The sequence below is a fragment of the Euprymna scolopes genome, chromosome 17 (assembly GCF_053919585.1).
Source record: "Euprymna scolopes isolate OS-2025 chromosome 17, ASM5391958v1, whole genome shotgun sequence".
NCBI classification, from domain to species: domain Eukaryota; kingdom Metazoa; phylum Mollusca; class Cephalopoda; order Sepiida; family Sepiolidae; genus Euprymna; species Euprymna scolopes.
In genome coordinates this window covers 15,516,217-15,531,314 of record NC_136498.1, presented here as the reverse complement: position 1 = coordinate 15,531,314, position 15,098 = coordinate 15,516,217, and the positions used below count along the sequence as shown (strand labels likewise).

Genomic DNA, 15,098 nt, shown 5'->3' with positions numbered 1-15,098 from the left:
CCTGGTACTCTGTCTTTGTCCGACCATGTTTAGACCATGTTTCCCTGCGCTTATATCATGTGTGTAACACTTCTATTTCTGTCCTTCGCGGGCCATGTTTTTCTTTTTTTTATAATCTTTTTCTTTCCTTTTTCCTCACTGTGACATGATTTCGCACACGGCTTGGTCATTGGCTGTCGTACAATGCCAATGCTGCTGCTGCTGCTGCCATACACACGTCCACGTCCATGCTCTGTTATAAAGGCAGTGTACATGCATACATACTAGCTGGAATATTAATTCTAAAACAATTCCTTAATAATGTGACTAGGATTCCAAAATGATGATGATGATGATGATAATCATCATTATCATCATGATCATGATCATCAACTAGGCCTCTTCCCCTGCGATGGTAGTGTTGGATCTGACAATGCAGTCGCTGCCAGAAAAGAAGTGATTGGTGTTTATGAACTCCTACTTGATTGCTGTCTAATGAATATGGGTCAAATTCAATGCAAATCTGAAATATCTTATTGACAAGCAGCAAAGGGAAATTATCACTCATATATACGTTCATTACTGGCTGTTCAATCTTGTCAATTAAAGAAATACTTAACCACACAACCTTCGCATCACTCATTTTCAGATTTGTGAAAGCAGAAGATCAAATAGTCTGGATTACACTCAACGAATTGATCATCGGGCCTACATTGCAATTCCTACAACATCTACATTGTAATTCCTTGGTTAAAATTCCACTCTTACGTTTAAATCTTTTTTCCATTGTCAATAAGTATTGTCACATTCCAGCAAGAGAGGTGAAATAAGTATCGTTTTTAATATATTGTCTCTTGGTTCTGCTAATATAAACACCCGTCAGCTCTGGATCAAAGGTAGCTCTGTTTAGGACACATTTTATTGTCCTTTCCCAAATTCTTGCATGATCAATGCTCTCCTAAAATGGCTGCTCAGTCACAAAAGAATCCACTGAATACAAAACTGCTAAAGTATTGCTATGAAAACCGATGTTAGAATAATAGGCATAATGTCGCTTTTGAGTAGATCAGTAACTGCATGTTCCCAGTCTGTTGGGCCTACATACATCGCAACTTTTCTATCGCTACAGGACGTTTTGAGGTTGACAGGTATCATTGTCTGAAGGAGTATCTGTACAAAAATGACTTGTCACTCAGAATCCAGAGAACACAACAGATTATAGGCAGAGAGAAATCTTTGATGATGGCCTGTGTGAAAACTCCTAATGAGTACAAATGATGATGATGATGATGATGATGATGATGACGATGATGATGATGATGATGATGATGATTGTGTCTACTTATATATAAAAGGCACTTTATCTGTGTGTGTGTGTGTGTGTGTATTCGTTTCCTATGGACTTCAAAATGCACTGGGCCGATTTTTTTTTAAATTTCACACAAATGTACTTCATCTGCATAAGAGTGTTCTGAGACAGGCTTTCAGAATGCGCAAATAATTATATCAATAATCAATAATTATATTAATAATCAAAAATTCCCATTAAAGACGGAACAGCCTGATTTTGATCAAAGTTAACACTTTCATACAGCCTAGCATCACAAGTGCATTTGAAAAGTTTTATCACCATACAAGCAGAAGGGCCCAGAATATAAAATCAACAGTAGGTTCTTTGAGAAGACAGGGAAGCATGTTCGAAATAAATGTTTCTGCTTAGAGCACAATTGGGCCATGATACTTGACTTTTGCATTTTAAATTTTAACTGAAATCATTATAATGAAATAATTTAATAAAATCAACAGTAGATTCTCTACAGTGCAATGTAGACTACAAGATATTGTGGACTAAGTCACTGCAAGGAGGCATGTGAAGCTTCCTCGTGATGCACTGTGGTGGGTTCCGGACTAGAGCAGGCATTACTCGATTTGATTGAAAAATGGGTAATTTCACCGATTTCCATGATAATAAAAGTATTGAAGTGTGAAATAGTCATTGACCGTCATTCAATCTTGGGCAACGTCGAGTCTCCCTGCGAGTAATATTTAAAACTGTTGTTGCTTAATATCGGATATTTACTAGCCTTAGAAATGTTGTCTCCAATATGGTTTACTGGAAACTTTCTACCATCTAAGCCATGGGTCAAATGGTAGAAAGTCTCCAGTAAACCATATTGGAGACAATAGCAGGTTGACATCTTGTGGAGTTTAACTGTGTTTCATGGCCAAAATTGGTCTTAAGCTTTGGTGAGCAACTCTGAGATGGTATCACAATAAAAAAAATACCAAGGAAGGAAAACCTTACGCATACCATTTCTTGTATTATTCCAATATAAGTGTTCAAAATTATCAATCTAAAAACAATGTAAGTTGAACTGGAACATCAAGTGCAGGGCTCATATCCGGCAGGGGAAAGAACAATGTTTCCCATGTTATTATTCTTCGAAATCTTCGACAGTTACGCTAAAACTAATTGGACTAAAGCCTTAAATAAAATTGTGATGAAATGTTATTTGAAGAATGATCCCTCTAAGAAGTGATATATACAACATATGCATCGAAGATGGAATGAGCCAGGCATGTTTGATTAGCAGAGCAAAAACTTGCAAGATCTGCCCATTTGATGAGAACAAATGAATGGATATCTGCTATTGAAACTGAATAACTAAAAAGAGAAATTGAGAAAGAAGACTTATATGAGAATGTGGACGTCAATAAACTTGATGGGATTGATAAAATACCGATGGCAAAAGAAATGACCATTCCTGTAGACAAAAAATATATCAACTTACGACAATCAGACTCCTTCGACAGAAGCAATCGTTAAACTTATGATACAACATGGGATGGCAAAAGAAGATATCAATATTTTCAAATTGTTAGCCGAGAAGTTGCAATTTAGAACAACCACCAAACCACTGATTTGTTAATAGGAAAAATATATCATTAACAAATTACAAAATGAATGAAGTATTGCCATTTTTATTAGTAAATAATTTAGATCAGTGCAATAAAGTTATTAAAACTGCTGCCAATACCGCGTGAAAGCTACTCGGAATAGAAAAACGAGAAAAAGAAGTAAAGAAAGGGTCCTGGTGGCCTAAACATTTAAATGGGTAAATAAAACAACTTAGAAAGGATTTAATAAATTACAAGCTGCCGGCAATGGCAAACTCAAAAGTCGGAGTGCTTGTGAAAAACTAATTGACAAAAACCAGAAAGGTTTCGAATGTGTAACTGAAAAACTGAAACAGCATATCACAGCTAAAACGGCCAAAGTTAAACGCTACAATGTTAAACGTTACAAAGTTAATCGTTTCAAAGTTAAACATTACAATGTTAATCGTCACACTGTTAATTGTTATAAAGTTAAACATTACAATGTTAACCGTTACAAAATTAAACATTACAATGTTAATCGTTACAGAGTTAATGGTTACAGTGTTAAACGTTACAAAGTTAAACGCTACAATATTAAACGTTACAAAGTTAATCGTTTCAATGTTAAACATTACAATGTTCATTGTCACAATGTTAATTGTTATAAAGTTAAACGTTACAATGTTAATCGTTACGAAGTTAAACGTTACAATATTAAACGTTACAAACTTAAACGTTACAATGTTAAACGTTACAGTGTTAAACGTTACAAAGCTAATCGTTATAATGTTAAACGTTACAGTGTTAAACGTTACAATGTTAATAGTTATAATGTTAATCGTTATAATGTTAAACGTTGCAGTGTTAAACGTTACAAAGTTAATCGTTTCAATGTTAAACATTACAATGTTAATCGTCACAATGTTAATTGTTACAAAGTTAAACGTTACAAAGTTAATCGTTACAGTGTTAATCGTTGCAATGTTAAAAGTTACAATGTTAAACGTTACAATGTTACTCGACTTAAACTCCACAATATTAATCGTTACAAAGTTAAACGTAACAATGTTAATCATTATAAAGGTAAACGTAACAATGTTAATCGTTACAAAGTTAAACATTACAATGTTAATCTTACAAAATTAAACGTTACAAAGTTAAACATTACAATGTTAAAAGTTATAATGTTAAACGTTACAGTGTTAAACGTTACAATGTTAATCTTTATAATGTTAATCGTTATAATGTTAAACGTTACAGTGTTAACGTTACAATGTTAATCGTTATAATGTTAAACGCTGCAGTGTTAAACGTTACAATGTTAAACGTTACAATGTTAATCGTTACAAAGTTTATCGTTACAAAGACAGAATTGAGCAGTATCAGCAAACAGACCGTTTGAGTATAACCATAAACTTCTGTTTAATCAACTAGAAGGAATTGAAAGAGGGGGGACAACGTTATACCTGATGCTGATCAATCTCTTGTATTCTAGAAAGGTATTTGTAAAAAGAAAGCAAAACGTTAAGATGATCTAGAATAGGTCGAAAATATTGAAAGGGTGACGTTCTCTAGAATAGAGCAACAAATGACAATGATAGTCACCGTTGGGATGCTGAGGGTGAAAGTTAAAACACTTTCAAATTGGAAAATACTTGGACCTGACGGAGTCCAGGGATACTGGATTAAAGATCTTCCATCCCTTCACCCACTTCCTGCAACAACACTAAATAACTGACGTCAGGCAGCTTCCTTGAATGGCTGACAAAGGGCACTACAGTCTTGATCATGAAAAGTAAGACAAAACGAGGTCACGTGACAGACTTCAGACAAATCATTTGCCTCTCGGTTCAGTGGAAACTTTTCCCTAGCATATTGACTGAAAGTATCTATGGGCATTTGAACCAAACCAATTTGTTGACTGAGGAAAAGAAAGGCTGGCAAAAAAAGCATGAGGCACCCAGGATCAGCTTATGATCAATAAAATGATCCTGACAAACTGCAAAAAACTGGTAAACTATAAGAAGGCATTTGACATGGTACCCCATTCATGGATACACACATGTTTGAAATTTTTCAGAATAGCTCCCAACGTTCAAATAGCTTTAAAGAATAGCATGAAGAATTGAGAAACCAATTTAACTTCAGGAAATGTTGCATTCATCAAAGTGAAAATTAAGAGAGATTTTCCAGAGAGATAGTCTTTCTTTGCTTTTTGTCATTAGTTTTATGAAATGTAAAAACGCGATATGAACTTGGGAAAGAACCTAATGCAGTCAACCACCTACTATTCATGGGTGACCTTAAGGTTTTTAGAAAGAATGAGAATCAACTTGATGCCCTAACGAATCTGACCAGATTGTTTAGTAAGGACATACAGATGGAATTTGGCATCACCAAATGTGATAAAAAGAGGTAAACTCGTCCACTCAGAAGGCCTTGAACCTCCAACAAAAGATCTGATAAAGAATGTTGACAGGCTACAAATAATTAGGGATAAACAAAGTCGATAAGATGACGAACATCGGAATGAAAAACCAGATCACAACCGAGTACAACAGAAGATTAAAAGATATTCTTAAATCGCACCTCCACAGTCGGAATACAAAACATGACACCAATGCCAGAGCACTAGCTATCATTCGATATACTGTTGGTATATGTGACCGGAGTGTAGATGAATTAAAATGTTTGGACAAATGCTTACAATTTATGGGGCGTTTGCTAAGAAAGGAGATCTAGATCAATTGTATCTACCTAGAAAGAAGGTGGTTGAGGCTTACTTAGTGTTGAAGATGTGTTAAGTATAGTGGAAGGATGTCAAACTAAATGTATTTCTGAAAGTAATGAAATTCTTCTTCATGAAGTGAAAAGGGAAAAGATACTAAGACATGGGGTAAAAACGAGTCAGAGGTTGCAAGCGAGAGGAGAAACATAATTGGAAAGAAACTACACAGTGTATACTTTAAGAATACTAAATTTAGACGTAATGACATCCAGAATTGGTTGGTCAGGATGATCTTAAAAAATGCACTGGGATCACTTTAATGGCAGCCCCAAAACAAACCACTTGCACTAGGTCTATCAAATACTACATCGACGAAACTGTAGAATCACCGATGTGCAGATTTTGTAATGAAAGGGAAGAAACATTAGTGCATGTTAATTCAGAACGCTCTATGCTAGCATTTGTTGATATTCATTTGCGGGCAACGTTGGGTCTCCCTGTCAATATATATATATATTTGCCCAGTGGACTAATTCGCAATAAATAAATCAATAAATAAATAAATAATGACAATGTCGTTCATGAAATTCCGTTTGTGTTTGTTTACAGTATCATGCCAACTGATATTTGGGCTTGATGATGAATGGCCTAAAAAAGCCACATCTGATTAATGTTTAGTTAAAAAATATGCAAACGAAGAAACGATTTACGGCGATTTTAAATGGTGCCTCTTCTTTTATAGTAAATTGAACTCATTAATAAAAAAAAAATTAAAATAAAATGATTAAACACACTCGGGCTTAATCAGGGGATTATTTGATCTATAGTCGAATGCTCTGCCACTTAGCTATATCTCTAGATTATAATAAATCTGTTTGTTTTTTTTTAAGAAGAAATATTTTGCTGACATTTTATTATCTTCCTTGGCTGGTGTAACGTAAAATATTCTACTATAAAAATTATTCTTTTTTATCTATAAGAGAGAAAAGCTATTTTTAAAATTGGATTTTTTCGATTTTCGATACTTATCGGATTAATTTCTGTACAAAACATATCTAAGAACACTGCCAGACATATAAATTAGCTTTGTGTAAAATTTGCAAAGAAAAAGGCTCAGTCGTTTTTTTAACCTATGAGGAACTATCTCTCTCTCTCTCTTTCTCTCTCTCTCTCTCTCACACACACACACACACACACACACACACACACACACACACACACACACACACACACATACAGTGACTTTTATATAATAGAAGATAGATATATATAAAAGGCAAAAGATTATCTTTCTATCGACTAATTATTTTAGGGTGTCAGACACAAATAAAATTTGACAGAAATGATGCCTCTTAAGAAAGACACTGTTTTATTTATTTTTTAAAAAGTTTTCATATTCACCCCAAACAAGGCATATTACTACTGAAATCAAGGGGGCTACTGAAAATTAGGGACCAGATTTATAGGAGCATTTTGAGTGACGAGTTGTTCAATGAGATGTTTATTCACATTATATTTAAATTTCTGCATGCATGTTGGTACGGTTGGGTAAACAGAAAAAAAGGATGGGATTTGAAAGGTAAGTAGTTTGAAGAAAGATGCTATTAGAGTAGAAAGTTTTCCGGCAACTGTGAAACTCTACAGCAAAGTGGTGTGATTTTGTTGCTACTCAGGTCGATCTTAATAGTATTGACCCCCTGCAGAAATTTATTATTTCAAAACAAATTTAAACAGTAAATTATACAGATTGATGTAGCAGGTGATACCCTTTTCCCTTCTCTGCGATTTCTTTCCCACAGAAGAAACGTTGTGGGCTTGTCTCTGCTCTATCGTTATTTTCATGGTAATCGATCATCTGAGCTTCAATCTATGGTCCCCTTCTTGCCAAAGTTTCACAAATAAACACTCGTCTAGCTACAACCACTATCAACAATTTCCCCCAGTCTCTATCTGTGACTAAATTTAAACCCAAATTCCATGAACAAAGTTTCTTTCCTAGAACTACCTGGCTGTAGAATTCTGTTTTGCTGGCCTGATTTCCAGCTGACTACAATATGGTCGTCTTTAAGTCTTATGTAAACAAGTTCTTGTTGAGCTATCCCCTTAAATAATAATTTCACCACTAACGGTTATTACGCTGTCATCTCGGTGACCACTATCCTCGAGTAACCTTTGGGCCTTGATAAGTGGTGACTCCCTTGTAAAAAAAAAACATTGTGGAATTTTTACAGGGCCTTGATACAATTAAAATTTTATGAAACCATAATTTCAGTTATATTATCTCTATTTTCATGCAGTTTTCACTATAGCAATGTATTAGTTTGAAGAGAGAATTCCAGGGGCAAACAGTTTGAAGAGAGAATTCCAGGGGTAAACAGTTTGAAGAGAGAATTCCAGGGGTAAACAGTTTGAAGAGAGAATTCCAGGGGTAAACAGTTTGAAGAGAGAATTCCAGGGGTAAACAGTTTGAAGAGAGAATTCCAGGGGTAAACAGTTTGAAGGGAGAATTCCAGGGGTAAACAGTTTGAAGGGAGAAGCTGTAAGAGTAGACACCTTTCCGGCATCTGGGGATTTCTACAGTGAATTGTGTGTCAAAAAGTAATGCTTAAGGAGTCTTAAGAAGAAAATCAAATTCAGGGAAACTGGTTTACTTTTTTTTTACATAGGAGTCACCACTTATCAAGGCCCAAAGGCCACTCGAGGATAAGGGTTATAGAGCGTACAGTAGTCAATAGGATAATATTGTAATCATTAGTAATGGGAATTTGGTAAATTGGATTACTTAAGGGGGTGGTTCATCAAGAATTTGTTTATGTTGGACTTGAAGACAACCAAGTTGTAGTCAGCTGAGAAACAGGCAAATATAAGAGAGTTACATGCGTGCAGTTCTAAGAAAGAAGCTTTGTTCATGAATCTACGTTTTGATTTAGGCACAGATAAAGGGTGGGAAAAATTATTGACAGTGATTTCAGCTAGACGAGTGTTTTTCATGAAAGATTGGCAAGGAAGGGGATCAGATATTGGAGCTCAGACAAGCACTTGCCATGGAAATAACGATAAAACAAAGACAGGCTCGCAACGTCTCTTCTGTGAGAAAGAGGTTGCAGGGAAGAGGTATCCCCCACTAAGCTACAAAGTCTATTTTGAACTCTGTCCAGGCAGGATAAGCTGCTTCTAGCAGTTCCTGCTCAGATGTGGCAACAGTACTCTATTCTTGGACGTAGATACAGGATTGCATCAGCAGTGAGATATTTACTGGAGCGGTAGAAGGATTCCACCATTTTTCCAGCAATCTTGGCAACAGATTTGATGTATGTGTTAAGCTTGTCAAAACATGGAGCCTCCCCAAGATGAGCGTCATCCATTTCAATTGATGCCAGATGGGGATCAGAGCGTTGATGATGTAAAGACAGAAGCTTGGTTTTAGATGCATTAAAAGTAACTAGCCACCTTTTCCCCCATTGTACCACGTGCTCAAAATCAGTGGAGAGAGAATCAGAGAGAACTTAGTATTTAATGGCAATGAATGAAATTTATTGTGAATTTGAAATATTTGAATATTGAAATGAGAGATTTGTGTCCATATTTTTTCCCAAAGAAATCTTTAAAATACCATGTAGAAATTGAAACATTTAATGATGGTTGATATTTACTGTTACAAATTAAAAAAATTCAGAAGTATCTGAATTTTCATGAAGGGCTTCCCTAACATTTTTTGTCTCTTTGCATAAAACTGAATGAAAGTAAATATAGCCCTCATTATGCACCCTTACTCTAATCAGCTCTTTTCCAAAATTCATAATGAGTTGATTAGTTAACGAATGAATCCTGTACATAGAAATATATAAATATATTAGATATCTATAATACTTCTTTTTTTGTTGCTGTTGTTGTTGCCGTTTTTTCTTCCCTTTAATAATAATAATAATAATAATAATAATAATAAATCTTTTGACGAGTGAGAGCGAAACCGGTCAGCTGACTTTTTTATATCTCCTCTCCTTTATCACTTTTAATCTTGAATAGTAATAAAAAAGAAGATAACTCTTCCCTTCCTAACTGTAATATTAACATTTTGCGCCCTCTCCCAGAAATCATGAAATAACGCATACTCAACTTTGCATAGAGATTTATTAAAGTAAAATAATGTCCCTTTCATAACATAATTCATTAAACTTAAAGATATAAATTATTATTTTGTTTTTACTTACATTTATACCAAACCACTAAGACATAAGGGGCTACTGTGAATTAAGAGCAAGATGCATCAGGTCATCCTAAGTGGGGAGTTGTGCAGCAAGATGCTTGTTCACATTACATTTAAATTTATACATGTTGATCCAGTCGGGTAAACAAGGATCAGAGTGTCACGCAGTTCATGGAAAGAAACTATCACACTAGAAAGTCTTCTGGCATCTGAGGATTTCTGCAATGAGGGGGTGTGATTTTGCTGATTTACATTGAGGTGGGTATCAGTGCAGCAAGATCGTTGGAGCATATCCCGTTTAAGTATTTGTAAAACAACTACAGGGATACAACATTGTAGCGATGGAACAGGGGTTGGAGCGTGATAGACAGTGTGGGACCTATGAAGGTAGAGGTTCTTTTTTTGTTTTTGGGAGGGGGGGGTGCTGCCTAAGAGGGGGAGATTCATGTTCACTTACCTATTATGATGCAAATCCGTACCATAGTTTCCTATTGTTACAAAGATTTCCAATGCACGTTCTACGTTCGCTTGTTTTGAGTTTATTGAGTATAATGGCAAAAGCGAAAGTATTGCTAATAAACAGGATGCTGAAATAGACACTCCTAAAATATTTTACGTCAGAAACAAGGTTCATCCCTAAAAAAAAGGTCAAAAAAGAGAAGAACAAAATTTTTTTTATTGAACTTCTTTTTTTTTGTTTTGTTTGTATAATCTGTCTGGCATCATAAATTGATTCCAGGAGAAAGTGGATCGTTGGTTTACTTTCAGCAGCCTCATATCTCTTGCTTCCTGTATTTTATCCTTTAGTTCTCACATTCCATGTGCGATGTTTCTGACAAAGGGGAAAGAATTTTTTTTTATTACAAAGGAGTCACCACTCACCAAGGCCCGGAGGCCACTCGAGGATAAGGGTTAATGAGTATATATATATATATATATATATATATATATATATATATATATATATATATATATATATATATACTAGCATTGGTGCTCGGCGTTGCCTGGGTATGTGGAGGTGTGTGTTGAGCAAAAAAAAAAAAAAAAAAGTGGTAGTAGGAAGGCAGGCTCGAACCCGTGCCACAAAGGAGGAAAAGAACTGGAAAAAAAACGTGACGTCTTTGCTGTTACGACCACCGCCAAACTGGAAGTGACGTAGGTTTAAATTAAGGCTAGACAATCGAAAAGAGGGGATGACTTTTGAAAATATTGGTAAAAAAAAGTGACTCCTCCCTGTAGAGAAGTATCCAGTTGAAGATGAAGAAATTAATGCTTTTAGCCAATTTTTCGGTATTTGTCGTCTGAAGGTTCGAACTTCAAAACGATACTGATCTTGTGAATATTCGTCACACCTCTCGAAAGTTTTAGGCAGACATGCAAACATACATACATACGGTCAATATTTTTAAATTCGACCCCTATTATGACCCCTTAACATTTATTGTTTAGGCTTAAATAAAGTTATTAAGTTAGATCCATGTCCAAGAAACCTATATCTAAAATTTCAAGTGTTTAGACGCAAAATTGTCGGAGGAGTTTGGTAGAGTTCTTAAAGGTCAAATCGTTGAACTTTGACCCCTTAACAGCCAAATTTCTGGCCGAAAATCGATCACAAAATTTTTTCCAAATCTCAGTACCCGGTATATCAAATTTCGAGTCTGTAGACTAAAAATTGACAGAGTTACTGCGTAGGGAAATGTACACAAACAGACACACAGACAGATACACAGACACGTTCACTTTTATAGATATACTAGCATGGGTGCCCAGCGTTGCCCGGATGTTTGGAGGTATCTGCTGAGCAAAAAAAAAAAACAAAAACAAAAAAAAAAACGGTCAATTTTTTAACTTTGACCCCTATTATGACCCTTAACATTTATTGTTTTGGGCTCAAATAAAGTTATTAAGTTAGATCCATGTCCAAAGAACCTATATCTAAAATTTCAAGTGTTTAGACCCCAAATTGTCGTAGGAGTTTGGTAGAGTTCTGAAATGTCAAATCGTTGAACTTTGACCCCTTAATAGCCAAATTTCTGGCCGAAAATGGATTACAAAGATTTTCCCAAATCTCAGTACCCGGTATATCAAATTTCGAGTCTGTAGACTGAAAACTGACAGAGTTATTGCGTTGGAAAATGTACACAGATAGACAGACAGACACACACACAGACACGTTCACTTTTATAGATTAAACAAAAATATATACGTATATACGGAAACAATTTTGTGTTTACTGCACACTTTTTACGCACATATTATGCAAGTATAAATCATGTAGAATATCTGCATGAATATAATTACAGGTAATAGTAACCTCTAGATGATCATTCCATAAGAAATCCGAAAAAAACTAATGGGGAATTAATTAACAGGAATGTTTAAAAGAATATGCAAATTAACTAGATCTTTTGCTAGTGAATGCATCTCCACAACCCATGTATAAGAAAATTGTATTTTCTTTTTAAATAAATATAAGAGAGGGGTTTTAATATGAATATCAATACGCACAAAAGAAAAACGAATTTATCTATGTATCTGTGAAAGTGTCTGTCTGTGTGTCAGTGTACATTTCTCTACGCAATAACTCTGTCAATTTTCAGTCTACAGACTCGAAATTTGATATACAAGTTACTGAGATTTGGGAAAATCGATGTGATCCGTATTTGGCCAGAAATTTGGCGATTAAGGGGTCAAAGTTCAACGATTTGACTTTTGAGGACTGTACCAAACCCCTCTGACAATTATTTGGTCTCAACACTTGAAATTTTAGATATAGGTTCTGAAAAAACTAATAGGGAATTAATTATAATGAATGTTTAAAAGAATATACAAATTAGCTAGATCTTTTGCTCGTGAATGCAATTCTACAACCCATATATAAGAACATTGTATTTTCTTTTTAAATAAATAGAGAAGAGGCTTGCCTTTTCTCTGTTGTTCTTGGCCTTCTGGCTGGGATCAAAGTACTCAACAACATACAATGCAGTTACGGGTTTTTGGAGTCGCCTGATTGCCCCCATTGTGGGACAATGGCTGTAGAACGACTGATCATGCTTTCTTCGATTGCTGCGAACTCCGCCGGTACTGATTGTATGTCAGCGAGGTGACGGCTCGCATTGATTCTGAGCATCCTCGCCCAATTACCGTATCCAATGTCGTCGACAATGTGAGGCCGCCGTGGGACCGGGAAAGACAAATGATCTACGTTACGATCCTGGCTGTGGGAAGAATGGTGATTTGAACGTCGCCTCTGCAAGGTTGCCGGGGGGGGGTTGTCTTTTTCTGATCAGGATCTGATCGCTTTCTTTAAACACCAACTACGGGTGAAATCAGATGTGATAGAAGAAGGTTGCATCGCACTGTATTTGACAGAAGATGGATACATGTAGCAAGTCTGTGTGTATGAAAAGGAGCCAAATTTGAATACGTGTTCCCCCCGCCTAGGTGTGGAACGCACAGTTCCATAAAGTAAAATTAAACAAGTAGCCTCTCAGCTAGCTGAGTGTGTGTTCCATCCCTCCCCGATTAGGAAACCTACAAGATCCCCACCCCCTCTTTCTTGCAATTTTTGTTTTCACCCCTCCTCTAAATTTCACCCATCTTGGAGAGAAAGAAATACAAACTAACCCCCATTCCTTACCCACAAAATTTTCTTTTCTCCAGTCACCCCCATCTAGAGGGTATCTCCACTTAGAGACTGACCCGCAGAAGCGAGGTTCCTTTTACAAGCCTGGTGGAACGGGTAGTCTATCAACTAAATGGGGTTGGGAGGGTCCTACTAATCACTCCCCCCCCCCGCTCTCGACACAAATGAATTAATGTACCGTTTTTATTGTTATCTTTTTTGTTTTTACACATCAATAAAAGATGTTTTAAAAATTGGGAGTTAAGTAGGACGTCCCCCAGTATGAAAGGGTGAATGCGGTATTATGGTGAAAGAAGATACAAGCTGGGAGAAACTTTTGATTTTGTTTAATTCTGGAGTGACAAGGATGACCAACGACCCCCACAATCCCCCTTTTGAGTTGGCCATGTGCCTAAGTTTTTTGTTCATTGTTGATTTTCAATGTATTTTTAACATGAATAAAGGATTTAATATCTCAAAGTGTAGTATCTGTTCCGGCAGATACTGCAAGCAAAGACCATATGTGAGAGAAACCCCACATATAAGACCTTGGTCAATGTAGGGGAAACCCTTCATACCAATTGTCACTATCCAGCTCCCCTACTCCCCGGGGAGTTGGTCCTCATTTCCCCTTCACTCCTCACATTAAAAATCGGCCTTGTGCCTAATTTGCTCGGTGGGGGAGCAAATAAATACCCTGTTGTTCTTGGCTTTCGGGCCGGGATCAAAATGTAGTATCTGTTCTGCAGATGCTGCACTTAAGATAATTTGTACCAGTCAATGGAGGGGAAACCCTCTATACTGGGACAATTATTATTTTTGGTAACCAGAGTGCCCCCTTTTTGCCTACTTTTAGGGGAGCTGGTTTTTACCCCACATCAAAAACGGCCTTGTGCCTAATTTGCTTGGTGGGGAAGCAAATAAATACCTTAAATAAATAGAGAAGAGGGATTTTAATATGAATATCAATATACACAAAAGAAAAACGAATTCATAGGAGTATAGATAGATAGATAGATAGATAGATAGATATATCAAAGATACTCGCACTTTGTGTTGGACTTTGCTGTACGCTCGAATAGCTGCTTTGCTGCCAACCTTACAGAAAGTGGATGCTTAAGGTGTTTAACATTTTTTAACTACCTCTCGAAGTGATTGAAATCCAACTATGAACTTTAAAACAAAAAGATTATATCAAAGTTGGCACATATTGTTATACATAAAAATTGAAACAGTTGCAAAGAATCACAATGGTTAACATTTGTTTAGTATCACAAACAGATTTTTATCAAAGATATACCAAAAATACCCGTGCTTTGTGTGGGACTTTGCTGTGTGCTTGGGTACCCGCTTCGTGGGCACCCTTGCAGTAACTGGATGTTGTAAGAGCATCTATTGCTTAAGGTGTTTAAAATTTGGTGCCATGCTGGCGGCCCCCAGTATGGTGGCACTTGGTGTGCACCATCCTAGGTGGGGGATTTTATGAAGAGCTACACCAAATATGGCCTTAACCTTTGAACTTGGCCTTTAAAAGGGTTTGCACCATCCCTAGGCCGAAGGCCATTATCATGCCAGGTTTGGTCATAATCGGTCCAGTGGTGTGGGCTGTAGGAGATTGTATACACAGACACACCCACACACGAACGCTACTACTTATATATATATATATATATATA

At 36.2% G+C, this 15,098-nt stretch overlaps 1 protein-coding gene across 2 annotated transcripts in view; it reads right to left on the bottom strand.

Annotated features, from left to right (window-relative positions):
- LOC145296684 (uncharacterized) overlaps positions 1-10,384 on the bottom strand; it is a 64,861-nt gene extending 54,477 nt beyond the window's left edge. Inside the window, exon 1 of one of the 2 annotated variants that reach the window (XM_080142637.1) lies at positions 10,252-10,384. The gene's annotated coding sequence lies outside the window, so the exon portion shown is untranslated. The remainder of the gene's footprint in view (positions 1-10,251) is intronic. The other variant, XM_080142638.1, reaches the window with a different exon arrangement.
- Positions 10,385-15,098: the final 4,714 nt, after the last annotated feature.